This window comes from Vitis vinifera, chromosome 3 (genome assembly GCF_030704535.1).
Source record: "Vitis vinifera cultivar Pinot Noir 40024 chromosome 3, ASM3070453v1".
Classification (NCBI taxonomy): Eukaryota; Viridiplantae; Streptophyta; class Magnoliopsida; order Vitales; family Vitaceae; genus Vitis; species Vitis vinifera.
Genome location: NC_081807.1, coordinates 6,344,258 through 6,354,594, shown reverse-complemented (window position 1 = coordinate 6,354,594; position 10,337 = coordinate 6,344,258). Strand labels below are relative to the sequence as shown.

The following is a 10,337-nucleotide window of genomic DNA, read 5'->3' as shown; positions in this document are numbered from 1 at the left end:
TCGAATTAAGATTCTCGTTTTGGTTCTGTGGTTTGTTTTTTATTTTTGAGGATTCGGCTTGATTTCACTGGTTTTTATTTGGGTTTGCTTAAACTGATGTTTGTGTTTACGGGCTATAGTTTTTCACATTTTCACTTGTTGATTTTACCTTTTATGTTCATAGTGATGGATCTTTGTTAGGCAGCAATGGCATTACATGAAGAGTTGTTGTCCTTAAAATTCAATGTTGCTTTTCAATTCAAGTGCTTTTGTTTGTAAATGTACAGAAATGGGTTGGTATCCTATCCTTTTGGTGAAGGGGTTCTTGAGATCTTTAAGGCAATCGTGGTTATTGGCCTTCAAGAGTCTAGATTTAACAATATTATTTAAAATAAATTTAAAATGAATTTATTATACTATTTTGCTCTTTATAATAGAAATATGGATACTGACATCTTTGTAAAATAATAATTGATTTTTTTTATTAAAAATTAATAATAATATTTTAAAAATAAGAATGATTAATAGTATGATTTAAAATAAATAAATTCAACACAAAATATTGTTTGATTTGAAGTTTATTTTTTTAGTGAAAGAAATTATAAAAATATAACTCTGTTCATAAATAAATAATAGAATAGATCAATTTTTATCCAAAAATTTATGATATTTCACTATTTGATTTTTAAATTACTTAGAATTGTTAATAAATCCAACACATTAAATTTTATTTAATTTGAAGTTTTTTTTTAGTAAACAAAATTAATATATATATATATATATATGATTTTATATAGAAAATAAACAATAAAGTTATTAATTTTTGTTCATATATTTCTTATATTAATTTGATCACTATTCGAGTTTAACTTATTTTTAAAAACTACTAGATCAGTTAAAGAATTCAATCCACAAAGTCTTGCTTGATTTAGAGTTCTTTGCCAAATAAAAAAAATTCAAAAATATAATTATATATAAAGAAGAAACTAGTGAAGTCATTCAAAATGAATTTTAATTTATTTTTTTTAATATTATTTTGTTGAATTCCATGATTTTCTATGTTATTCAAATAAAAAAGTACCTTAAATTGTTTTTTGAGTTTCAAAGTATTTTTTAAAATTAATAATTTGATTTAAAATTAATATACTTAATACTATGTTTTAGAGAAATTAAGGGAAATTCTAAAAAACAAGCATGTGCAATTTAAAATAATATCATATTTTGAAATACAAAGTATTAGTAATGATAAACTACAAATTTTAAAATATAACAAGTAATGTTTGGGATTGAAGGTCAAAGGCTTGGGATAGGTAGAACCCAACTTTAACTAAAGTAGTAATTGAGGTCCTTTAAGGTAGTACCTAAGGTAGATTAAGGTGGTACTTAAGGACTATTAAAGTAGTACCTAAGGTATAGTCCCAAAAAACCAAAGGTGAACCACTTGACCATACAAAAGAATCACATAATGGCATGGTCTAAGAGTCACAAAGGAATGATTGGGGCTTGGGAAATGTAGAACCCAACTTTAACTAAGGTAATACCTAAGGTCCCTTAAGTTAGTACTTAAGGTATATTAAGGTAGTACCTCAGGGCTATTAAGATACTACCTAAGGTACAGTCCCAAAAAACCAAAGGTGAACCACTTGACCACACAATAGAATCACATAATGACATGGTCTAAGGGTCATAAAGGAATGTCCGAGGCTTGGGAAAGATAGAACCCAACTTTAACTAAGGTAGTACCTAAGGTCCCTTAAGGTAGTACCTAAGGTACATTAAGGTGGTACCTTAGAGCTATTAAGGTATAGTCCTAAAAAACCAAAGGTGAACCACTTGACCACACAAAAAGAATCACATAATGGCATGGTCCAAGGGTCACAAAGAAAGGTCCAAGGTTTGGGAAAGGTAGAACCCAACTTTAACTAAGGTAGTACCTAAGGTTCCTTAAGGTAGTACCTAAGGTTCCTTAAGGTAGTACCTAAGGTATATTAAGGTAGTATCTAAGGTACATTAAGGTAGTACCTAAAGTACAGTCCCAAAAAACCAAAGGTGAACCACTTGACTACACAAGAGAATCACATAATGGCATGGTCTAAGGGTCACAAATGAAGGTCCAAGGCTTGGGAAATGTAGAACCCAACTTTAACTAAGGTAGTACCTAAAGTCCCTTAAGGTAGTACCTTAGGGCTATTAAGGTAGTACCTAAGGTATAGTCCAAAAAAACCAAAGGTGAGCCACTTAATCACACAAGAGAATCACATAATGGCATGGTCTAAGGGTCACAAAGGAAGGTCCAAGGTTTAGGAAATGTAGAACTCAACTTTAATTAAGGTAGTACCTAAGGTCTCTTAAGGTGGTACCTCAGGGCTAATAAGGTAGTACCTAAAGTACAGTCCTAAAAAACCAAAGGTGAACCACTTGACTAAATAAGAGAATCATATAATGGCATGGTTTAAAGGTCACAAAGGAAGGTTCAAGGCTTGGAGAAGGGGTTCACCTTTGGTTTTTTTAGGCATGTACTTTAGGTACTACCTTAATAGCCATTAGGTACCACGTTAATATACCTTAGGTACTACCTTAAGGGACTTTAGGTACTACCTTAATTAAAGTTGGGTTCTATCTATCCAAAGCTTCAGACTCTCCTTTGTGAGTCTTAGAGCATGTCATTATGTGATTATTTTGTGTAGGCAAGTGGTTCACTTTTGGTTTTTTGAGGACTATAACTTAGGTACTACCTTAATAGCCCTTAGGTACCACCTTAATATACCTTAGGTACCACCTTAATATACCTTAGGTACTACCTTAAGGGACTTTAGGTACTACCTTAGTTAAAGTTGGGTTCTACCTATCCTAAGCCTCAGACCTTCCTTTGTAACTCTTAGATCATGCCATTATGTGATTCTTTTGTGTGGGCAAGTAGTTCACCTTTGGTTTTTTTTAGAACTGTACTTTAGGTACTACCTTAATAGCCCTTAGGTACTACCTTAAGGGACCTTAGGTACTATCTTAGTTAAAGTTGGGTTCTACCTATCCTAAGCCTTGGACCTTCCTTTGTGACCTTTAGACCATGCCATTATGTGATTCTTTTGTGTGGTCAAGTGGTTCACCTTTGGTTTTTTGCGTACTGTATCTTAGGTATTACCTTAATAGCCCTTAGGTACCACCTTATTCTACCTTAGGTATTACCTTAATAGCTCTTAGGTACTACCTTAATAGCTCTTAGGTACTACCTTCATCTACCTTAGGTATTACCTTAATAGCCTTTAGGTACTATCTTAATCTACCTTAGGTATTACCTTAAGAGACCTTAGGTACTACCTTAGTTAAAGTTGGGTTCTCCCTATTCCAAGCCTCAAACTTTCCTTTGAGACCCTTAGATGCCTTTATGTGATTCTTTTGTGTGGTCAAGTGGTTCACTTTTGGGTTTTTGAGGATTGTACTTTAGGTACTACCTTAATAGACCTTAGGTACCATCTTAATCTAACTTAGATACTACCTTAACTGACCTTAGGTATTACCTGAGTTAAAGTTGGGTTCTGCTTACGCGAAGCCTCAGACCTTGAATCCCAGACATTACTTGTTATATTTGTAATTTTGTAGTTAATCATCACTGTTATTATCCTAAAATGTGGTATATATGTGTGAATTATTTACGTTTTGTACTATTTTTTTCAATAGTTATTACTTGATTGATTATAAAAAATTAACTAACAACAATCATGTCATCAGATGACGAACATGCAAACATACTATGTAGTGTTTGTGGGTCGGAAACATGGAGTGTACGATTCTTGGGTTAAATGTCAAAAGAATGTGCTCCTTTATAAGGAGAGTGTTTACAAATCATATACTTCTAGAGAGGAAGTTGTCTAAGCTTGAGTGTTCTATGCACCAAGATGGAAGCGAAGTGATGAATGTTCATTAGATGGCAAACCAAAGTTTGAACTTGCAGTTGATGATCAACATTCCTTGCAACATATTTCATATACATATGTAATAAGTTTCTTTGTTGGCTTCTTTGTAGCACATGTTTTGCTTATTGTAATATCCGAGAAAATATAAATGAAATTAATTCATATTTTTTTAAATTAATTCATAATAGACAAAGTACCCATACATTATATTATTCTTTCAATATTGTTTTTTAAAATTAAATAGGATTTCAATTGAAGATCTGTTTGGTAACTTTTCAAAAACAACTCTAAAAAATTATTTTTTAAACAATTTTATGGGCTTAGTTTTCATAAAAATATCATACACTTATACATAATATAAAAATTCTTAAATTATTTTCAATAATGTAGAAGGTTCTTAAATTATTCTTGATATTTTCAATTATTATTCAAAACACTATATAAAAAAAAACACAAATTTATTTTTAAACTCAATATGTTTTTAGACCAAATTCTTAAAAAACATTTTCAAAGTTTGGAAACTAATTTTTATTCTAATACATAAAAAAAATCATTTCCAAGAATAATTTCCAAACAAACCCTTAAGCAGCTATTTTTGAAGAATAAAGAAGCATAGATAGCTTTATTCTTCTAAAATAAATTCCTTATGGTAGTAATGGTAATTAAAATGATTGTTTATTCAATTGAATTGTCTTTTCTTGTCAAAATGTTTTTACTTATAAAATTCAGAGTGAAAATCCAATAGACTAAGATAGCTACAACCTCTTCAATAGTTGTGTTACTTTGTTTTCTATGAAGGTTTCAAGACCTCAACAGAGCATTTGTACCATGCCCCACATAAAAAGGAAGAACCCATCATTCAATGAACCAGGGTTTCAAATTTAGTTTTGATTGGATGAATTCAATTTGCAAGAAGCCAAAGATAACATCCAATCACTAAATTTAGAGGGTACAATCTTGTTTTTTTTTTTTTTTTTTTGTACAAGGCAAGTAATATCACACTGTACACAGCTTACTAAAAAACACAAGGATATACAAAGACCAGTAAGCATTTTTATAGTGTAGTACGTATTTGTGTCTGAGTTACTTCTATCCAGTATCAGGACATAACAGTAAACCCTCTGCAACAAGAGGAATGGGAGACTATTTACATTGTCCTTTAGTCTCTTTGTATGTTTCATTTTTCCAGAAGAAGCGTCTAATATGTTTGCATAGTTTCTACTTATGGAAGTGTATGCATGGGAAGGAAGGTATTAAGAGTAGGATCTGATCAATTTGAAATTATGAAGAGTTTGACATTTGAAGATGTTCCCAAAGAGGAAACTCATTGTTGTCTCTTGGGGGGACTTTGGTGAAAGAGTGGAGTTCTTTACCTATAGGATGGAGTGCCCAATTTGTTGGCGAATTGAATCAATAATATGGGGGTTGACCGAATTACCAATCACATCTGTGACATAGAAGGTGTCTTTGGCTTTCCCACCTTCTGTTGATATTTTTGCTATTTTAATACATAAACTGGTCTCCTTGAATACCCTGGTGATATCAGACAGAAGTCCAAACCGATCTTCAGTGTAGAGTTCTAGCTTTAGTCCCTACAAAATGAGGAAATATATGTTAGGAGCATGACCATAGGTAGGTCTCCTGAAACAAAATATTCTTGACTCAATCAGTTGCTTACCTCAAACGCTCGCCTTTCAATTGCTGCTTCAAGACACTGTATGACACGTTCTCACTCAGCATCTGAGCTCATAACGAGTCCATCAACATGCCTGATATAATATTCCTCTATCAAACCAAAATTTGTTTTCAGTCAAACACATTCAAAAGATGGTAGCAATTCAACATAGCCATTCTGCAAAAATGTATGCAGCAAGTTGACTTTCTGACTCCCTAAAGGTTTAAAATAGTTGTGTTCCCAATTCTACCAAGATTTGCAAATTTGTTGAACCAAAGAATTTTCATTTGTTGAGTCATGTTATCAACTTGTTTTGCCCAAACTTCATTTCCAATAATAAACTTTTGTGAAATTTGACATTACCTGATAAGCTTCCATCCTCCCTGTGTGGACCGCTCCATGAAAAACTACATACTGCATGTCTGTTAGAGTACAGACAGTATCAAACAACAACTTTGGCCTATCTTTTGACCTCATAGTAATCACAGTATAATCCTTCTCAATACAATCCAATACTGTTACATGGGACCTTGAGCTCTTATCTTTCCCAAGTTCTGCTCTTTCCACTCTTTGATAGTCGTGGTCTGCAAACATAATCTGATGTAACCTTCTCTCCCTATATGTAAACCCAGGGGGTGAAAATGTCATTTTTGTTGTCTTCAAGTCATTGTTTCCTTTTAGAACATTACAAAGAAGTTCCTTTATTTTTTAGAGTCGATCAGGGTCTTCAATTGCACACCCTGTGGAATCATCTGTAACATGAACAACAGCTACAACTCTAGCATTGTGTGTCCATATCTCAGCATTCACCACGTTACAGTGAAGGTCTGCAAGAACTACACACACTTCAGACAGTAGACCAGGCCTGTCTGTACCACTTAATTCAATTGAGGTGTGGTCTTCAAAGGGCATCACCCCAACAGTCCCTCTCATTGAAGGCATAAAGCTGACATCACTTTCAAGTTTATGCAAAAGTACAGATAAAACCAAAAACATTTAAGTTTCTGGAACTCTAGCTAAATAAAGGACATTTAGGGATGTTGTGGAAAAGAACAATCTCAATGGGTAATGATTGAAAACTACTTCTGGTTGTTTGAATGGGAGGGGTTGAAAACTGAGAAAATAAGAACTGAACACCAATAACAAGGCCACTGTTTCAGTTGGATGTGTTGAAATTTCCATGGAAGCTTTGTTTATGGACTTCATTTTAAAAACCTGGTTCATAGATTTGATTTTTCCTCTTCTTCCTCTCATTGCAGCAGGAGAAACAACCTACTTGAGGTGTAATACATGCAAAAAAATGGTTCTTGTAACTAAAAAACATTCTTGGCTAAAGAGACTTCAAAATCTTTGCCGAAAAGACAATGCATGATAATGTAAAATCTTTAATCATCTAATAGGAAAAATTAAAATCTTTCGTTTTTTTTTTTTATCATTTTCCTTTCATGGCATAAGATTTGCATAGGCCACAACCAATTCAATGACAGTTCAACATCTATTATGTGGCAAGTAAAAATCCAAGGGATTCCTTGATTAGAAAAAACAACGAAAAACAAAAGGAAAACTGCTTACTTTTGTGATATAATTTATGACCCCTCTGTCTCTGATTTTGTTTCCATCTCCATCGACCATATTGAACACTGAACATATGAAATTTCAAAGAGAGGAAAGGATGAGGAATCTACGAAAAACATTCTTTTTAATATTGATTTAGGGAATTGAACAAAGAACCATACCATCCATGAACCATCCCCCATCAAATGAGATGTATGCTTTGGTTATAACCAATGATGAAAATATTGGTAATCACGGATATATCAGTACTTCGATTTTACGGATATATCGGATATATCGGAGATATATCGACGGATATTTTGGAAAAAAATATCGATAAGCTTAAAATTGTTAAAAACTCATGAAAATGTAAGGAAAACCTCATAATAATATAATTAGAAGTATAATAGACATTTTAAAGTTATTTTATTGAAAATTTTGATATATGTATTTATCATATTTGATAATAATATCGTATGCATCGATAAAAATATGAATTTTATAAGTGTACATTTATTATTAAATTACACCTAATATTATGATATTTGATTATAATATGTCTAATTTTAAAATATATATTAGTATTAAAATATGATCCATTTAATTCAATTGTATTAAACAATATAAAATAAATTATGATATATATATATATATATATAATTTTTTAATATTTAATTAATTATTAATGATATTAAAAACATTATGAAGAAAATTATATAATTTTTATATTTTTGGTAATTAATTAAAAGACTTTGCATTTAATTATAAAATAATTATAATTAATTTGCTCTTTAAAATATTCTTATATTTTCTTTATATAATAAGTTTAAGTATATATAAAAATATTGCATATTATATATCAAAGGGCAAGTTAGCCTAGGTGGTAAGCGGGTGTACCCCAAACCTTTTGGTTTGGGGTTCAAATCCTCTCGGCAACAAGCAAATGGGGGGGCATTGTAGCGTGTTTGACTTTGCGTTGACCAGGTGATATATTGGAAAAATCTCCGATTTATTGCCAAAATCGCCAATATATCGCGAGAAATAATTGAACTGATATTTCTCCATGAAATATCCGAAACCCTTCGATACACGCACATAACAAACCAAAACAGTGAATGATCAATCAATATTCAGAGGAAGATGAAGGAGCACACACAGCTTAGATTCTGGAAGCTAAAAAAAAGAAAAAAAAAAAAAAGGAACAACCCAAACATGGACAATTTGATTTCCATAAGAAATCTGAAAACAACATAAAACTTGTAGAAAACTCAACCCTCTGTTTGGTTGCAGAGAAAACAAAGGGAAGGAAAAGAAAAGAAACGAAAATTCCAGACTCATGTTTAAATATTCGATCCAACTAAAGCAAATAAATTGATTTTCTTATATGGTAAGTGTAGGGACCACTCCCCCTAGTGACACGTGGCACGCATTTCTATCCGGATTAGCTCCATCCGGATTTCCCCAAAAGAACACGTGGCGCTCTTTCCCTATCCGGACTCCCTCAGGGAGAAACACACGACACTCGCAAATATCACATCCGGACGACTGCCATATCACATCCGGACGACCGACATATCCTATCTGGATATGTTTGTCCGAATCGTTGACTAAAAGTAAGCAAGTCTTACTACATCAGTCCGACAGCCTACCACAACCCACTATCCACCGCTTGCAGAGCAAAAGGACAGGGTTGGTAGCAGGTCACCTCCCACCATCCGCCGTCTGTAGAGTGAAAGGACAGGAATGATGGCATGTCACCTCCCAAGATCTCTGATAACTGCCCACAGAGTGACGATGGCCCTGCCACCACCTTGGAGTCATCATGACAAGCCAAAAAGTCCTCCCCTCATTAAAGAGGGAGGACGAACTTCTGACACTATATAAAGGAACCTTCACACAAGGAAGAAGGTAAGCTTTCTATACCGAGTAAAAGGCCAACTGCTTGATCTGCTTAATCTCTCTATATGCATGACTGACAAAACCATCGGAGGGTGTGTCCGGACACCTCGTCCGGACGCCTTTTGCAGGGACGACTGAACCAGAAATCTATCTTGGTTGAGAGCGTGCGTCCACGTGGAAGCTACTGGGACCATTAGGACGCGAGGCCTCAACAGTAAGAATCGAAAAGCCCAAGTTGAACAAATTTCCCTTCTTCCCCCACATTTCATCCGCAACCAAAGGTAGTCTAAGCTTATCTTCAAAATAGAGACTCGGAAACTCGGAAACTCGTAAACTCCGATGGTACCCCACTGAGCATTAGGTTTACAATTTTTATTGGGTCCCAAAAATTGAAAATTGAAGATCGATCCTCTTTTCTCCATAACATAACTAGAAGTCTCATAAACTAAAACAAAAAGCGAAATTAAAAAACAAATTAAGGTTTAGAATTGGGAAGATAACTCACCAAAAGTGTATAGAAACCGCGAAAAGCTCCGATCGAAGACCTGGAATCACAGTGCAAAAGAAAGAGCGAACCAAAAAAATGAGAGAATCCTTTGGGCTTTGAAAGAGAAAGAGCTTCGAAACGAACAACGACACTATACTACCGTGAGGAATATCGGAGAGAGCGAGGTTTTAGAAAGGGTAGTAGTAAAACAAGGACTAGGGTTTTTCTAATTGGGAGACACAGTTTGCCCGTCTTTGGATTTGAAACTAGGTTCGAAATTGGGAATTTCCTGAGATGGGGGTTAGGGCAAAATGACCAGAAGTGAAAGAGATTCCTACTTTTGGTTCTTGGGTCGGGTTTCTTTGTGTTTCAACTTTGAGAATTAGTTCAAGTTTCAAATTATTTTGTTGACATGGGGAGGATTTGCTGATGACATGGAAAAATTTAGGGGCAATCTGAAAAGATGAAAAATAAACAGGAGATAGTGCACATTTTGGATATTATTTTACCAATTAATAGTTGGATCTCATATTTCATATATTTGGGTTTTCAAAATCATATATTTTCCACATTAGAATGCCAAAACACAATTTTCCCAAGAAAATATATTAATTACTAAATAAAAAATGATATTTTTAAAAATGATAAATTAATTAAAATTAAGTAATTGAATGTTTTTTTTCTCAATATATTTACATTTAAATATCATGTATATTTCATTTAATAAAATTTAAATATTAATATTTTTTATTTATGTATGATTCAGTTTGATAATATTAAAAATAAAAAATAAATATTATTAATTAATTAATTAATAATATTTATTTTT

General features: G+C 33.0%; 1 pseudogene; it reads right to left on the bottom strand.

Annotated features, from left to right (window-relative positions):
* Positions 1 to 5,573: 5,573 nt before the first annotated feature.
* On the bottom strand, positions 5,574 to 7,328 carry LOC100249174 (ACT domain-containing protein ACR6-like; annotated as a pseudogene).
* Between the last annotated feature and the right edge of the window lie 3,009 nt (positions 7,329 to 10,337).